This window comes from Anolis sagrei, chromosome 1 (genome assembly GCF_037176765.1).
Source record: "Anolis sagrei isolate rAnoSag1 chromosome 1, rAnoSag1.mat, whole genome shotgun sequence".
In the NCBI taxonomy this organism is placed as follows: domain Eukaryota; kingdom Metazoa; phylum Chordata; class Lepidosauria; order Squamata; family Dactyloidae; genus Anolis; species Anolis sagrei.
The window spans coordinates 41,797,436-41,816,767 of record NC_090021.1 but is presented as its reverse complement, the minus strand read 5'-3'; the positions used below and the strand labels follow the sequence as shown (position 1 = coordinate 41,816,767).

The 19,332-nt window shown below is 36.6% G+C and overlaps 1 protein-coding gene across 2 annotated transcripts in view; it reads right to left on the bottom strand.

Annotated features, from left to right (window-relative positions):
* ALK (ALK receptor tyrosine kinase) overlaps positions 1-19,332 on the bottom strand; it is a 759,925-nt gene that overhangs the window by 651,651 nt on the left and 88,942 nt on the right. The window contains exon 1 of one of the 2 annotated variants that reach the window (XM_060754130.2): positions 4,959-5,062. The exons of the other annotated variant lie outside the window; for it this stretch is intronic. The gene's annotated coding sequence lies outside the window, so the exon portion shown is untranslated. Of the gene's footprint in view, positions 1-4,958; positions 5,063-19,332 lie in introns of those variants that run through there. 2 annotated transcript variants of the gene reach the window in all.

Sequence of the window (19,332 nt, the reverse complement as noted above, 5' to 3'; positions counted from 1 at the left end):
AGCAGATGTATGCAGCTGCTTCACGTGAATCCCAGAACCTAAATGATATTAGGCTAATTTGAACTGGATCAGGTTCAGATTGAATCAGATTAGCACAATTCAATTTTGGTGTGGATCAGCACAGTCCAAAATTATCCTGACCAGACTGGATATTTGGACATTAAAAGTAAGTGGAGAAAAGCCAGACAGTGTGGCTCCAGCATGATCACACAAGGAAAATATGTAAATGATGTGATTCAGAAGAGGAGAAAGGGAGCTGGAATTTTATTATGAACAGCAACAGGATACAGTCTGGGGCAAGAAAAGGGATTGTGTATCATTGTTGAAGTGATACAATCAAATATCTCGTAATCTTTTTGTTCATTTGTTAGATTTTGTGCTAGAAAAAGACAATTGAAATAGTTGTAACTCTGGCTCCTGCTTGTCCAGTGTTGATGGTTACCTTTCAATTTGTGCAGCCTGAGAATGTGGATGGGATCCTTGGAGAGGTGAGAGCTACCACATGGAACTCTAGAGTTTTACCCTTCCTGGCTGATCAAAGAGGCCAGAGTGAGTCTGGCAAAGTGGGTGGAGGTGGTGGTCAATGCCTCCTTGCAACAAGGCAGAATTCCAATTTGCCTAAAGGAGGCAGTTGTGAGACCCATATTTTTTGTTAAAAAAACAAAAACCATCCCTGAACATAATCAACAGCCAGTGCCCAATCTTCCCTTTCTGAGCATGTGGTGACCTCTCAACTCCAATGATTTTTGGATGAAACAGATTATCTAGATCCATTTCAATCTGGTTTCAGGCCTGGCTATGGAACAGAAACAGCATTGGTCACCTTGGTGGATGATCTATTCAGAGAGCTTGACTGGGAAATGTGTCCCTGTTGGTTCTCCCTGATCTCTCAGTCGCTTTAGATACCAACGGCCATGGTATCCTTCTGGGTATCCTTCTGTGTGCCAAGTTTGGTTCAATTCCATCGTTGATGAAGTTCAGAATGCTTTTTGATTGTAGGTGAACTATAAATCCCAGCAACTACAACTCCCAAATAACAAAATCATAATTTTTGAGTGATGGTCACTCCTTGTGTTGTGAGACATTTTGTTGCCAAATTTGGTGTGATTTCATTCATTAGTTCTTTTGTTTCTAAGATACTCATTATGACCAGAGAATTTTTATATATATATATATATATATATATATATATAGAGAGAGAGAGAGAGAGAGAGAGAGAGAGAGAGAGAATAGATAATAGTAATCCTGGCAAAGAAAAAGAAAAGTCTCATTCTCAGAAAACTACTACCACCTAGTCATCTCTCCTCTAGAGTAGAAAGTAGAAACAGCCTTAAGGGGGTATTAAAACCGAAGCATAAAGGTGTGTGTGTGTGGGGGGGGGGGGAGGCCTCACTCCAGGCAGGGCCTGCAGTGCAAATCAAGAGAAAAGGAAAGCCTTTTTTAAAGGAAGCCCAGGGTAGGATAGCTCCGGGTCATTGCTCTTCTTTCCCTGGGAAGTGGAGAGGCCTTCTTAAAATAATGGAAAATTGCATGCTTACTTTTCTCATGCCATCCCCTTTATTAAAGAAAAGAGAAGATAGAATGGGGCATCAAGGTAAAAATCAAGGCCCAGAAACCATTAGCTCCACTCCTACAGCACTAGCATAATGTCTTTCTAAAATTCATCCCTATGAATTCGATTGTGAATTGAAGAAGAGTGTGCTGAAACTTAGAAAAACATTTCAAAAGTGGCATGTGACAATCTGGCACCATGTATTTATCAAACTGTGTTCCTCCAGATGTTTTGGACTTCAGCTTGCACAATGCCTAACAACTGGTAAAGCTGGCTGGGATTTCTGGGAGCTGAAGTCTAAAACACCTGGAGGAGCACAGTTTGAGAAACACTGCTATAGTGCATTCTGTAGATACTTATCTGATAGAGAATGTAATAATAGAATTTTGCTTTTTGTGTGAGAACTTTCAATTTTCAAATTACCTATGGATTTGCAGCCTCCTAATTTCAGATGTTCTAAGTACAATGACATCATAGAATGCAAGACAGACAGATAACTGTTTCTCCATTGTTCAACTTCACATATTCAGAAGTGTAAAAAGAAAATGTTGCTGTTTTTAATGTATTTTGGGTACTGAATTTGAAAAATACAATTAAAATGTTGCACCACACAGTTTTTTCACAAATTCAGATTTTATCAATGGAGTTGTTATTCAATTTTGATAGGGTACAGATTTATTTTAGCACTTTTAAAAGGATTTTTGTGTTTTACTGCAGCTAATTAAAGTGCTCCAAAGGAATGTTAGAAGTTAAGCGATTTTAATTTTTTGTATAGTCTAGTATGTTTCGGCATTTAATGTTTGCCATTTATAAGTTGTGCTCCGCCCTGGGTCCTCTTTGGGCTGAGAAGGGCGGAATATAAATGCTATAAATAAATAAATAAATAAGACTTTAGTCCCTTTCTTACTTTTTCTATTTACTCCCCAAGGAAATAATACTTGGTCACATATTAGAAAAGAAAACATCAACATAAGTTGTGAAATTACTGTACAAACTGGAGCAAATCTGAAGTGATTTTTTGATTTAGAATGCCAAATTCCTATTAAAACAGACAATTTTTTTTTTATAAAAAAAAACATTTCTGAACTTCAGTGTTACCATCTATATTACCTTTGGGGGAAATGTCTATGTTTTACCCTCATTTGCGGCATGCACAGTGAAAATGAGACTTAGTAAAGAAAAAAAAGCAGTGCTATTCCAAATGTAATATGACATGGAAAGGGAAGCTTTGATGTAGCTAGCTATAACCACTTAATTCAGAAGGACATTTCAAGAGCCTTGTCTGATGAACATAGGTTATGTAGTCTGGATGAGCTTCACACTCAAGAAACATCAGAATTGATATTTGCATTAGAAGGTAATGTCTCTATCATGGGGATTGAAGAGATAGGAAATATGAAAAAGGTGATCATAGCACCACTATTATTGAACAAGAACAAGGCCTGGCATTATCAGACAAATGTTATTAGAGACTCGTCTAATAACCTCAAAATCAGTAGCACCAAGGCTGCATAGTACATATAATGGGAATCTCTTTTCAGTAGGTGAGCTTTCCCCAAAACTATCTGCTACATACAAGGGCTGTCAAGGAATTTCAGATTTCAAAACTGGCATCAGAAGCAAAACTTCAGACTTTTAATCAACAAGTTATTTAGTTTTGCTGAAGAATTTAGGCTGGTAGATAAATCCTCCCATTCTTCTTTCCCCTCTAATGTCAGGACAATAACACTGTCTACTTGTTTACTTTTCATTTTCTCCTGCATTTTAGCAAAAACAAAAATACAAAGTAGTAAAGAGCCCAAAAACATATATTTTATATTTGTTTAAAAATGATTATTAGTGTGCATTTCAGCTTAGTGAAATGATTATTTTAAAGAAAGTGTGAGAGAAGAAAATATCCAGGTATAGAAGGAAGAACTAAAGGGTAGAACATTACAAACATATTTGTGCAAAAAGAAATATGGGGCAAGCAATACAGAAAACAGGCTTTCATGGCACTGTCACAAACTGAATCATGAAACATAGCTCCCACCATCAGGAAATTGCCAGTCCAAACTGAACAGATTGGAATTGTAACTATGTTCAGTGTAAAAAAAAAACGCAAAAAGGAACAACCTGCCCCTAAGCTTTATAAATATAGAAAAATAACAGGGAAAGCAATGGAATACAGCATCTTGGCAACAATAGCTGGATTCTCTCTGAAAGCGGCATTTTATCAGCTTGTGAACTAATGGCTAGAATGGAAATGTCCTTCTAGAATGAAAAATGGCCATGGAACAGTGGCAGAGCCAAAAGATCTCAAGTTTGCTCTTCTTTCAAAAGATCTCAAGTTCCGAGGTTGCAAAAGATCTCCAGAAAGAAAGGAGAAATTGTTTAAAACTTCAGAATTCTTTCAACACAGACAAAAATATCATAGATTATTTTTGGTTAAAAAATTCATCCTGATTCCTCCGTATTCTCAACTGTCCTAATTTGTCAGCAATAATTCCGATTAGTACATATTTACAGCTATGTTAAAATGTCCCAGTTTATCTCCTACTTCCACTTTCCACATTTGTCTTCAGTTGACAAAAGTGATTTGCACTCCATTAACTCAGCAACTAGGAGAAGAGAGGCAATTGCAGAATATTGGTCTTTCCAGCAGATTCATGCATAATCTGCCTACTGCAGTTCCTCTCAGTTTGTGTGTTTTTCTTGATTAATAACTTTTTTTGTAGAAAAAATAAAAAAAAAGTTTATTATAGCATAGTGTAATCGTTATTACATTAAAGAGGAAAGGAAGAATGAGAGGGTTCATGTGCCTGCCCCATAAAATCTAAAATAGTCATTAACATTTTCTCATTCTATGTTTGTAGCATCTTGGGAGTGGGGGGGGGGGGTCCACAAATATTTTAGTGAAAGTGACCAGTTTTTTGGATTTTTTAAAAAGAGGATGCTATGAAATCTACACTATTACAGAAGGTACGTATCTGGTCTTCAATCTCTATGACCTTCAGCTTAGACCTCAGTTCATCAATCTGTCAGCTTTTGACTAAATGCCAGATAGGATGTGGCATTAAATGTGTGAATTCAATCAATGTACATATGTGTATGCCGTTGTGTAAATAGCAGCCTTGGGGAAAACTTGAGGAGCCTTGGGAACATATTGGTTAGGGGAAGGGGAAATTAATTATTTCTCCTCTTGTAACAGTCCTTTCTTAAGCAGCTATTTGCATTTCAAAGACAGCTGCATTCTATTCTAATGGGACCTCCCCTTAAAAATCAAATAACAGCTTCAGAGGGGAGATATTTGTTAGGAGTATACCAAGAAGAGTAAGAATTAACCTACCTGCTCTATTCTTCCCCTGACTGCTATTGACATAAAAATGCTGTTTAATCCCATCTACACAATTAATGTCATCCCTACCTTGGCTGTAGGCACAGAGTCTTCATTTCTAGGGCACCTACTTGGGGGAGGTATCTCATTGCTAAAATACATTAAGATGAAGAGGAGCTGAAAGCATTTCTTGTCTGCTAGATTGTCTGCTGGATACGGAAATTCTACAGCCAGGATCTTCTATGGTGAAGAAGGTCCATGAGTATGGGCTGCTCTCTGGGGGGCCTGCCTGCTTGCCTTCCAAGATTTTAACATATGTGTGATCATTCAAGCTCAGACAAGTCTCATGTAATATTAAAATGTTTACGCAAGTCCTTTCTGTGCTTGAAGCGGCAACAGCAGCACAGCAACATGGGGCGAAAAGAGTAGAATCTCAGGAGGAGAATGCACTGTGTTTCCAAACTGACTTCTAAGCCAGCTCCTGATTAATCACTGCAATAAATCCCAGAGCATTTAGCGCAGCTTGTGCTGTAGCCATCCTGCCCTTTACCACTGCATTTGGAAACTTCTTTAGCATGTCAGTGCATCAATCATGGCAGAGAGTGTACTTTTATTTCAAGGAAGATTTCTCCATTTAATGCAGTTCATTGATACTGTGAGAGCATTCTGAATACATCTCAAGGTTCTTTTAGATAGCAAAAGTGGAAAGTCAGTGCATGTTTCCTTTTTTCACATTTCTGCACATTTAGGCACAAAAGGAAAGTCACCCATCTCCCAATGGGGAGATTCACAAGTTGTTTATGAAGACAAGACCTCCCACAGTTCTTCGGGAAGTACCTCTTTCACAATTTTACAAAGAAGAAGTATGAAGAGAGGAAGCACTTTAAAACCAGCAAGCCATCACCAACCAAGGTCAACAAGTGTGCTGAAGTGGTTTGAGTGCTGGGCTACAACTCTAGAGACCAGGGTTGAAATCCCCACTGCTACATGAAAACTTGCTGGATGACCTTGGGCAAGTAACACCCTTCCAATATCAGAATAAAGAAAAAGCAGCTCTGTGCTGAAGAAACTTGCCAGGGGAATCTCCACAATAAATTAGTCTTAGGGTTGCCACAACTCAGATTTGAATTAAAGCCACACAATTGGATGTATCTTTCCCCAGATTCCCTCACAAAAATTGAAGGGAGAGAAACAGATTCTAGATAGGTTGTAACTCAATCTTCTTAATGTTGTGACCCCTTAATACAATTCCTCATGTCATGGTGACCCCAACCATAAAATTATTTTTGTTGCTACTTCAAAACTGTAATTTTGTTACTGCTATTAATCATAATGTAAATATCTGATATGCAGAATGTATTTTCATTCACTGGACCAAATTTGGCACAAATACCTTATATGCCCAAATTTGAATACTAATGGGGTGTGGATGGGGGGGTTGATTTTATCATTTGGGAGTTGTAGTTGCTGGGATTTATAGTTCACCTAAAATCAAAGAGCATTCTGAACTCCACAAATGATGGAAATGAACCAAACTTGGCACACAGAACTCCCATGAACAACAGAAAATAATGGAAGGGTTTTGTGTTTCCATGCTTGCAGGGGATGATATTTGTTTACTGCCATGTTATGCAGGTATGCTGATCTCAAACCAGTTTCTAGTCAGATTATAAAGCCTGTGTGGATGGGACCTCTGTGATGGGTGAAAGTGAAGTGAGACACACACACATTTGAATGGAGATAGAGAGAGGCAGATTGATTAATAAACAGCTATTATGTATTACCTAAAGTAAATATTTAAAATATCTCATTGGGATATTTATTTATAGTATTTGTATACCGCTTTTCTCACCCCGAGGGGCACTCAAAGCGGTTTACGTATAAGTAATGGCAAAATTCAATGCCAGTACAAACAATTACAACTATATACTACAATAAATCAAGTTAAAAATAGTACATCCACAAGCAATAAAACAATCATTAAAACAATAAAACAGTCTTGTCCGTCAAATCGCTGTTCCAGTCATTGTCTTTCTGAAATGTTGCATTTTGGAATGATTTAATATATATAATACTGAAGAATTCATAAACACATTAAAAACACCACTACCTTAGAGAGTCAATGGAGACAAGCCAAAACAGTTGGATTAGGACAGGAGAAAACCAGGTCTCAGTCCTTGTATCACCTGTCAATCTAACATCCCTCAACAATAGTTAGGAAAAGAAAACTGAGAATTGCACATATATCATTTTAAGCTATTTTAAGGAATTTGCAGGATATAACTGTAATAATAAATAAGGTATGCTGAATACATTATGTATTATCACATTTATATTCTACCTTTTCTCAAAAGAAAATGTTGTTAAATATATCCTTTCTAAATACCCTAAAAGCACCTTATCCTGTCTGATTTGGGAAATAAGTGGAGAAGCCTTGTTCCTTCTTGAAAGGAAATCCTATAGAAAATACTACCACAAATTGGATACAAACTAAAACCTCTAATATATAGAAATTTCAAATGGACAGTATGGTACTCTTCCCATAACCAGATAAATAATTTTGAGGATACCAGGCTCTGCTTGCATTAGCTGTTTCAGATATTCCATTTAATAGCAGCTCCATTAGACATACCACAACATTTGTGTTAACACGAAGTGTGGGCAATATAATGAACAAATAAGGAACTCATGCAAGATTTTTTTTCTAGTTAGCTGTTAAATTAAATTGATATGTATGATTCATTTCAGATTTAATCCACAAATAAAGTATGCCTGAAAAATTTATTTGGAATGCTCAGTGTGATTAGCACACTAAGTCAATTCCTCTGCATGGTATCACTTGTGAGTGTTGGAATGAATGCATTAGCAAAGTACACTTTTGTATCCATTAGTGGATGTTCTTTAGATGCCTCATGTAGGAATAAGAAAGCAAAGAAAAATCATAGCTTTTAATGCCAATGTACTCAGATAATGTATATACAACTAACTGCCCAAACTCACAAAACATTCTTAATATTTGTTCAATGATGTATTAGTTGTGGTAGAAAGCTTCATGAGGTAGCTCACGATATGGTATCTCAGTCTTTTCATTTCAAGTATTAGCTGACCCACCAGGATCCCTACAAGTTGTTGCAGACTGACTAAAATGAATTTAGAAGAGAAAGCAGCTGTTGTGGAGACATGGCAGTGTCATACAAACTATGTGTTTCCAGCAGATTTGTGGTTCCTTCTCGAATTAGGATAGTGCATGACTTGAGAATTGGACTATAACTCTGGAGACCAGGGTTTTAATCCCCACCCAGTCATGAAATTCACTAGGTGACCTTGGGCAAATTATCCTTCCTCAGTTTTTGAAGAAGGAAAGAATAAACCTCTTCCAGATTCTTGAAATTGAAAACCTAATTGGCAGAAAACTGTTTTACAGGCTACAGAACTTATTAAATATAAGGCAGGGCCCAGGATGGTACCAACCCTGAAATAATGGATAGCAGTCATCCCAAACTTTATTGGAATTGTCAGCCCCTCTGAGCCAAAATAAGTTTATGCCAGCAACTGAAGTTTGTTCAGCCTCATCCATTTTCCAAATTATATTTTAAATTTTTGTTAAGGACACGTTTTTCACTATCTTCTGTTGCTATTTTCTTTTTGCATTCGGATTTATTGTGCTTTTATTGTGACTTCAGGTTCTAAACAAGCAACTCTTATTGGTTCAAGGGTGTATATCATTTCCAGAATGATTTTACTATAATGTTCTTTAATTCTGATGTATACAAGGGAAATAGCACTGAATGTGACCCTAATGCTAAGAAAAACAGCAAATTGAATGCTTCCAAGTTTTATTATTTGCAACTCCACAATTTGCATCAGCCAACTTTGTATGAATGGTATTTGCTAACTCTTACAGCATTAATGAAAGTGTGCATCTGTGAAAAACATACAATGAATCAACACAATAAGAAAGTTTTTCTAATATGAGCATTCCATCATTAGATAATACCAAGAGGTTAATTACTTATAATAACTGTAGTATAATTCTTTACAGGACTAGAATATTCTGGATCATTTTCACCATTGTTCACCCGAAACATGATGCTTCCAAGACTGAATTGTAGCTATTATGTTTTTGTATTAATTGTCTTGTTTACATTTTCTGTCAGCAGACTGTTGAGAAATGCTTGTCTATAAATATCTCCTATGTCTTTGCTCACTTATAGGTATTTATTCTACATTTGTAAAACAAGACCAAAAACAAAACAAAACAAACAAAAGCCACCGTCCTCGATGGCTAAATAAACAAGAATATCTTGGCACTCCAATTATTTAAAGTTTCTAAGCAGACAAAAATTAATGTATTGAATGTTCCCATTCTATCTTTTGAATAGCTTGACAATAAAACATATTTTGTATAGTTCGTTTCTGCTTGAAATTAGGAAGCATTGATTTTTATCTCACCAGTAAAAGAGCCTTGAATATAGTTATTATCCATATTATAAACTTTAGGGAAGTACTAAAGATGTATCAACCAAATCTAGTTACATGAGCATGTTGGTATGCAGTCATCATGCTGCACTCACTACAATTGAAAATTTTATTTCTATATGAAGAGTTAATCCATATAAATGGATGAGAACTCATGCCATTTATAAAATTGCATAAGTAACACACACAAATGTAATGTCACATACCCCAAATGGAGGTGTCCAATATCTTCTTCTGCAATGTTCTGTGTGGCTTTCCTTCCTGCTACAGGGACACCTCTCCCTCAGCCCACCCAACCACCCAGTGACCAAGGAGATATGTCTTCCTCATGTGTCTCACTTCTAGAACACTAAATGGTCAAAATGGAGGCATACTCCTTGGTATCTGAAATGACATTATCCAGTGCACTGAGTAGATCAGAAAATGGGAGGGATTCCTCCTTATCCCCTCCTACTTCCCTTGTCTTTCAGTGCATTGGTTAACAATAATAACTTTATTTTTATACCCCACATCCATCTCCCTGAAGGGATTTAGGGTGGCTTACACATGGGACAAAATGTCCACAGTACATAAGGCAAAAACATAAAAGCAAAACAATCCATTAAAAATGAAAAAAATATAAAATAAAACACAGCAAAACATAACAATCAGATAAAACACAATTAAATAAAAACAGGGGTATAAAAATAGCAGCCTTAAAACTCAATCAGACAATACACACAAAAAAACCCAATAGCCAGAAATGCTTAGATGGGTATGATCAGGCTATTAGAAGGACCAGGTATAGGATAGTGCAAAACAACATTGTATAGGGTCAACAGATTGAAAGAAGTGCAGAGAACAGAGTACTATGTGGAGTGCTAGGAACTCGGCATTTATAAGTAGGGACTAGTCATTCTCAAATGCTTTTTGGAATATCCAGATTTCCGGCTCCTTACAAAAGGAGGACAGCATGGGGGGTTGCCTAATCTCCTTGGGGAGGGTGTTCCAAAGTCAGACGGCCACCACCAAGAAGACCCTTTCCCTTGTCCCCACTTGCTGTGCTTGTGACAGTGGTGGGAGTGAGAGGAGGGCCTCCCGGATGGATTTTAAAGCCATCATTCTAGGCACCAATGAATGTCTGGCTCTATTTTGGTGCCCAGTGGGCACTTCTAAGATAAGTTAGATAGGAGGAGATTTGGGTGGCAGGCAAGTGGTGGCAAAGTGGTTCTACCACCACTTGCCCATGTAGCCACCATGCAGTTGACATGCCAGTTTGGAAGCTGCAGGTGCAGCTATCATGTAGCTCCCAAGCCAATGTAAGGGTTGACAGTGCAGTTACTCCTGATGCTGCTCTGGAATAGCTCACTCCAGGTGAACATTAAGGTAACTGCTTTATGAAGATGCACCCTATATTATCTATATGTGTTATTGGCATGAGGTGGGTGTCTCATTCCTTTCCTCATATGTCTCTATGTTCTAAACAGGTACTTTTTTTTTTGCCAAGCCATTTTATAATGATGCTAAAACACTTCCACAATTTATCAAAAGTGTGCAGTAGTTCAACGAAGTTCCTTAGGAGTGAAAGAAGATTGTGTATGGTGGTAGAATACAAAGGTTGCATATATATGATCAGAGGATGATCCCTGGCATCAATAGTTAAAAGATCAGGTAGCAATTTTTGGAATAGCTGCTGACAGAGAATTATTGGTGCTGCCAATTTGAGCACAAAACACTAGCCCAGAGAAGACAAATAACCTGATCTCTTATAACCAGTTTTTTATATTTCTAAAGTTTAAAAAGATTGCGCTCCTAACACACCTTTAAAACATAAACACTGCTTTCTGCTTCCTACCAGATTATTCAGTTTACCATTCTAGAAATTCAGTGTTAACATCCATTTTTCCAACTTAGTTAACAGGATTTTAAAGTATTAATCTTTTGGATGCCTTCTTTAGATGTCTACAGTAGCAAAACTGAAGTGTGGGGTTTCCAGTTCTTCATAAATCATTGTATAGACAGTTAATTTGCTGTTCAATGAAATGCTGTTTAAAACAGCACTATTTAAGTTATTAACTAAAAAAGAAAGAAACAGACAGAAACAAGAGATGCTTGAAAAGAGCAATGACTACCTAATTTGTTTAGCTACCTTCAAGAAGCTAAACAGCATAGCACTTTTTGAAAAGTCCAGAAATGAAGCAGTTATTTTGCGTCAAAAGCATTGCATACATATGTAAAAAACTGATAAAAATAGAAGGAGCAAAAATAGAAGGACCAAAACCAGGCAACAGCGACTGCATTGTCTGTAGCTTTAAACAATTCTTCCTCTGTACAGGGCATTGTGGACAAGCATACAGGTACACAGTTGTTTGTTCTGCTCCACAGTCGTACAAGGTGGAGGATCCTTTTAGGTAGTTCCATTTTGCCAGTTTGTCTTTTGATCTGCAGTGATGACATCAGTGTGCATGACTGTTTATCAAAGTATCATGCTCTGATTCTATAGTCTGCATACCTGTATACCTAAGACAGGGGTCCTCAAAGTAAGGCCTGGGGGCCGGATGTGGCCCTCCAAGATCATTTACCCGGCCCTCGCTCAGGGTCAACCTAAGTCTGAAATGACTTGAAAGCACACAACAACAACAACAACAACAACCCTATCTCATTAGCCAAAAGCAAGCCAACACTTCCCATTGAAATACTAATAAGTTTATATTTGTTAAAATTGTTCTTCATTTTAATTATTGTATTGTTTTTAAGGGTTTTTGCACTACAAATAAGATATGTGCAGTGTGCATAGGAATTCATTCATGTTTTTTTGAAATTATAATCCGGCCCTCCAAAGTTTGAGGGGCTATGATTTGACCCTCTCTATAAAAAGTTTGAGGACCCCTGACCCAAGACAATAGTACTACTAACTTCATTCTGTGCTTGACATGCTCATTTGTCTTTTTAGAAGGGCTTTGATTCTTCAACAAGTTTCTTCTTGAAGGTAACAATGAATAATTTCAGCAATATTTTTTTCCACTTTGAGAAAGCCATGCATTTTTTGAATGCTGTTTGTATTTTAGAATTTACTAAAGTAGTTATAAGGGTAGGTTTTGTTAGATATAAGATTCACAATGAGTAGTGCCAGAATTCATAGGTGGTGGGTTCATGGGTGAGAGGAAGGATGGAAAGGGTTTGTTAAAATGTTGCAATATACCCGTTTTTCTAGTTAATATAATTTTTGCTTTTTGTAACTTGTATGCAATAAAATTAAAAATTAAAAAAGAACTTATTTTGTGCAAAATTCACACATGGTTGCTTGCAGAAAACAGCAATTTTTGGTATGTCAAACAGTATTTTCTGTCTGGAAGAATAATATTTCAATGCAGAAATATTTATTCAAGTGCAGCAAATGCTGTTTTCTACACAAATCTGTTATATGGAAATTATAAACAAACTATATTCCCAATTATAGAATTTTATGTGCAGAAAACTACATTTATTTATGATGGTATTAGTTTTGCAATAATGATATATTAATTTTGAAATGCTGTTTTTTGAGCAGAATTAGCCACATTCCAATTTTGTGCACAGTAAGTCTTGAAATACAAAAATTCTGATAGTCCAGAAATCTTGCCAGGATTTTTCAAACCTTAAAAACCCATTTCCAATCATTTTTATATGATCAGTCCTAATTTTAGTAGTTCATAATAATTACAAGAATTTCCTCCAACACCACATTTCAAATGAACAAGATCTACCACACTAGTAGTACATTACTGCCATTCATTTGTCTTTTTAGCAATCATTTGTATCCATAAAACTCTACTTCACTACAACATTTCAAACGAGTTGATTCTTTTCATATCAGTTTTCCTCACTATTTTCCTCACTGGCATGAAGACTTGTGACTTTGATGTTCAATTACATACGAGATGAGACGTATTTATTGTATACCATTCATTACTCATGTATAATTCTAGAAATTTTAGTTAAAAATCAACCTTAAAAAACTGGATTGGTTTATTCATGGTTCCATTCAAGAATGGAACCATTTCATTCTCTGGGCTTGAACCATTCTGGAGAACCTAAAAACACTGCTCTCCTCTACTCTTACTCTTGTGCTGCTATCTTCTGGCCTTTTTGAATGTCTGGGTGGGGAAATGGCTGCAGTCAGGGATGGATGGCCTCCTGAGGTGGCACAGGAGTTTTCTTTGCAGAATGCCCCTCAACATATGCATGGGTCATATCAAAATCCATAATTTGGCCCAAAAACTTAGCTTTGACTTATACACACACATATATGGACATATTGTAAGCCTTTTATCCATACATCATCTTAATAATGAAGACTTATTTATTTATTTAGTCCATTCATGTGGAAAGATAGTAGTAGTATTAGCAACAACTGACACTTTTTTCTTACATGCTGTAAACACATCACATAAAACTCGTTATTCCTTATGTATTAAAACACATAGCATAGACCAGTGGTTCCCAACCTGGGGTCCCCAGATGTTTTTGGCCTTCAACTCTCTCCTAACAGCTGGTAAACTGGCTGGGATTTCAGGGAGGTGTAGGCCAAAACACCTGAGGACCCACAGGTTGAGAACCACTGGCATAGACAAAGCATGGCTCACAATATGCTCCTCTGTATTCTACAATTTCAAATTTAAAATGCCCACTGTGCCCTCTGAATGACTTCTGGTCAGTTCTACTTTTAGAAAAGCCTCCTAAGGGTCGTCAAATAGCTCAGGGGGAAGAAAACATGGCAAAAATACAATTGAAACATCCTAGAACAATGGTGTCAAGCTTGTGGCTCTCCAGGTGTTTTAGACTTCAAAACTTCAGAATTCCTGTCTATTGATTAGACCAGCTACCCAGGGCTTCTGAGAGTTGGAAGTCTGGAGGGCCAGAAGTTTGACACATCTGCCCTAGAGTATAGGAAGGATATTGTCTTTGAGTTCTCAGAAAGGCTATTTGAAAGAAAGAAACACATAATAAAGGCAATCATTTATTTTAAATTTGCTACCTATAGCTAAAACACTAGACACATACTGTCCTATTATTTAAAGAAAGCAAATCTGAAAACGTATTCAACATAATATGTTTATTTATAATAAAAAAAACTAAAATAATAAAACTTTATTTGTATTCTGCCCCAGGAGGATTGTTTATGGTGGGTGTTTTTAAATATATATACTTTCAGTAGTCAAACTTTGTTTTTCAAAAGAGATAGTTGATTAATGGCCAACATGTAACCTTTGATTAATTAGCTGATCTCCTAGGATAATATCCTTGAACTTTAAGGTGAATTAGTATAAGAAGCCCCTAGAAATTAATTACCGTATATCAAAATCAGACATGATAAGTGTACGTGCAGATAAAAGGAGTGCCTTGAAGAGGGAACAAGACATTATCTTTGCTCTGTTCAAGAGGAACTGATGTGAAGGAGACTGCAGTTATGATTACATTTTATCATAATCTTTTAAAGGTATTCTATGGCCTTGATATTCACCATAATATGCCCATAAACTTGCAAAGTCCCAACCTTAGGCCATGAAATAAATGGGTCAAATAATATTTCAAGTCAGAAAAACATTTTGTCTGCATGTTATTTAAAGCAAGAGTGTTCTGTTTTAAAATGATTACTGTTAACTATAAGATATGGCATCTTTAATATTTGTAAGTAAAGTTATGTAATTTTTGTTTACAAAAATATACAAAGCCTGCTTAATATGTTTACTAGATGCTCAATGTAGGTGATGGTAGCATGGGACTTGTTTATCTCTGACTTGTGAATATTAATTGTAAAATACAGTGTAATTTCACATATCCCCCAACAATTAAAGCATGGACCTAGAGACTATCTGCTACAACAAGATGGAATGAAGACTGTATGTTGTCAAACTATACTGTTTTACTTCCAGTTGTGAGAATCTACTGGGAAAAAGCATGAAAAAAGGGATAAAAGACCAGACAGAACACTCAACCACCTGCTACATTCTCTCAATTAAAAATTGCAGTAGTGATCATTTGCTTCCGTCAAAATCTCCAGGGATCTAATTTTGGTAGAAATGAGAATAATGTGTTGTGAGGAAGCACTCATTTGTATTAAACCACACCAGTCACATTGGTATTCAATTCATAAATTTACAGCAGTGATCTGTTCTACAAGAGTGTAACTTAATTCCTATATAAAAACTTGCTTTATTTTTACTATTAATTTATAAATTGCCTCATTTCTGAACTATGTTCTGAATGGCTAAATATCTTTTTCATTTTTTTGAAGTTATGTATGAGTTGTAGCAAGATAGACTGATGTCATGAATTGCCAACATATTCCCCTCCAGAAGTTGTACTCCTAGCACCACAGCCAACTATGTTGGTTAGGAACCGATAGGTATTGCAATCTAACATCATCTGGAGAAAATCCAACATAGCAACTTGTGTAAGTAGGCAGGAGATTGACTAATATTCTTCTGTATCTAGCATGGTTCTAGCAAAAGACTGGAGTAGTTTTTACCAAGATAAGGGGAGGAAATTGTTAACCTACCTTGTGAGTATGCACACAATTTTTACTCATGTGAAAGGTATTAGAACCCAACTCCTTATCTGAAGTAGAGTGCCAATATTGTTTAGCCACTGAGCTGTTAAGAGACAACATAGGCCTAGGTTTTATTAATTTTTGCATACAATACTTTGTCACTGGACCCTTCTACAGACCATATAATACAGTTCGAGGCTGACTTGCATTCATGTGGCTACAAAAAGCACATTGCCAATGTGTATTGTAGCATGCATATACACTGCATTTTAAAAAGTCGCTAGAAAACCCAAGTTCAACCATAAGAATTGTTGCTGTAGGAGCCAGTGTGTATCCCAGATCCAAGGAAAAATGTGGAGAGCATTGTAGACACCTGCCCCTGCTGAGGAATCTGGAAATGAGGCAATTAAAAATGAGCCAGGGATATAGTTTTGCAGGAGGGGGCTAAATAGCCACCCGCTCTTGGCAGTCACTTTCATTTCCCCCCCCCCCCCACCCCATATGCCTTTGGTACACTGATGTCCATCTCTGCAGGAAACAAGAAGGCCAGTTTCCATGGTATATTTAATTACCTTCTTTTCTCCAAACTGGTTCCCAGCATGGCAATCACCCACACAGTGAAGCTGGTCCAAGATTGTTTATAGTGTCTGCATTGCAGTGCCCATTGCAGTTTAAGATTCCTTTTGTTGTCATTGGAAGTATTAGGTCACAACACATATTCCTATTTCAGTTTATGAACAAAAAACTTTATTTCTGTACATGATTTCACTTTATTTCTGTACATGATAGACATGTTCTAAACCAGCAGGGGCCAGCAGGACAAAGGCTAACAAGCAAGAATTCCTACCTTACTTTTGCATATATATTGAAAAAAAATTCTAGTCTATCAGTCTATGATAATAATAATAAAATAAATGTCATACTTATAACCAAGTTCTCAAAGTAAGGTTATGTGATACATTTTTCCATAACTTTAGTGATGTGACTGTGTCCTTAGCCTAACACATAATTTCTATTTCTCATTAATCATGTCTTTCCCAAGACTAAGAATTTGTTAAAGCACGATTAAAGTGATGCTGTCTAATTTGTTAGCTTTTCTCTCTTAAACAATGTCACATAAATCTTTATCAATCACTGGACTGAAATGATTTACCAATCACTGTGTGATGGAATGATATGATGTTACTGATAGATCAGTGCCAAGAATGGCTTGTTCAATAAATTATTGTGATTACTATTTATACAGCACCTAGTGCTATATTAATAGAAATACAAATTATGGGCTTGCTGAAAAAAGTCACAGTGCAAAATACAAAGTGTATGTGGAAATTAAAATGGAAGGGAAAGAAGTCAATAATTTTAGCAAAAACTTCAAGAGTAAGAGAAACCTCAGCGATACAACTCATTTAAAATAAATGAAGAAAGGCCTGTCCAAAGAGAATAAATACCTGTCCAGAGAAAATTCCAAAGATAATACTGGCTGAAGAAAATGTGACTTTTTCTTCAATACAAAAGAAAAATAGAGGAGTGGGTTAGGGTTTAAAGAAGAAGTAACAGAAAAATGGGATGGTACATACAACTGAAATGGAAGTGCAAGATCCATCCACTCGCCATCTAGGTCTAGACCCTTACTTCTATGACTGAACTAGCAATACAAGAACAGAGATATAACTCTGGGTTGTATCTAACATAATACTAGTGGGAAAAATATAAAAGGTAGTGTTTTGCTAGAGGCGACAAGCTCTGCAAGCTGCTACACCACTAAAGCAAGCAAACACATATGGTTAATGAAGTTACAACGTTTACAAGGAAAAGGGAAATGGGATAAATATATTTAAACTTTGCAATTATGTTCTGCAATGACATTAAACTTTATTGCTGCTTTCTGCTGGTAACAAGAGGATAGGGCTAAATCCACTGATAGTCCTATCCAGAAGAAAACTATTGAAATTAATTAGATTGACATTAATTATAACAAAAAGAATCTCATTCATTTCAATGTTTCTACTATGAGAGAACGAGAATTGGCTTTATTCTGTTGTCTTGTCCATTTGTTCATTTCTGGAAGCAAGAAGGAAAACAGGAAAGCAGTTCTGAAGACAATTGTGGAACAAGCGTGCATGAACTGCTGAAACACATGTGAGGTTGATTACGTTTGGTTGGTACATCTTTAATATTCCCATCATTTCTTTCTATGTGACTTCATGATTTGTTTATACCTAACTTGAAGAGTCTACTGAAACAGTAAAAAAATATTCACAGAAAGCTAATTTGGCAAAGAAGCACTCCCACAAGAACCAAAAAGGATGTAACTGTCAACAAGGCAATTGGATTTCAACTAAATTTTCTTTCTACTTTCAATTTTTACAGGTTTAAAAAGATTTATATTTTATTTGATTGAACTTAAAGCATACATATTGAAAGACAGTAAGAACAAATGGCTAAATGGCAGGTTAGATTAATGTATTAAACCCCAGCGTTTGATCTATTTGGAGACAAGAGTTTCAGGTAGGGGCAACTTGGAATGCATGCTTAGCAAGTAACAGTACTCAACAAAAATGTCCCCCACAATTTTGTCTCCAGTTGTTGTACTATCTGTTCCTCCTCCTAAAGGCTTTCATATATCATCCTAAAGAGTCAACAAAAGCCTGTAACCCTACAATATGACATACTAGCTTGAGAAAGTGCTGCAACCATGGGGAAAGTAAGCACACTATTGCCTCCCAACATTTCTGAAGTCAAGACTGTCTTTTGAAACTGTTTCATACTAACAAAACATGTCCAAAATACCATATAAAGAGGTGCCTTTCCCTTTTCCCTGCTTCCCCTCAGAGTATGTACAAGTTGAAGTCCTTTTCTGAGAGAAAAAAGAAGTGCCTCAGGTCTTGCTTCCAGTGCTCTCCCTTCGGCTTTGCCTCTGGGTTGCCTCTGTCACCTTCTCCTACAGAGGTAAAACTGTCATTTCTACACCATTCATTTACCTCATTTGTGAGGGGAAAAATTAACTTTCCTATGAAAACCTCACAAAAACTTAATGGTGAAGCTACTTTTTTCCTTCACAAGTGAGGGAAGTGAAGGATGGGGAGTTTCTGCTTTTTTTCCTACCAGAGGAGGATGAGACAACAAAGGTGACCAGGAGGCAAAGAAACAGTGCAAAAGCTGACAGTTTTCCAGCCAAATGAGGAGACAGATAAAAAGGAAGAGTAACAAAGGCAAGAAATGAGCCCATCCTTCTTTACTGCCTCCTTCTCTCTCTAAAATGACTAATCTAATGCTAGAGGCCAAATTCGAAACTACCTGAATAAAGGTCTGATAACCCCTAAAATTTTATCCCTGCTCCCTATCACTACAATCTGAGTACAATCTGAGTCCCCAGCATTCTGCCTGGATCTATTGGCGGTTCCCCTTTGTCACAAAAGGGGTGTGATTGGCTAAGTTAGAGTGGGCAGAGCCTAACTTGCCAAGAGGAAAAAA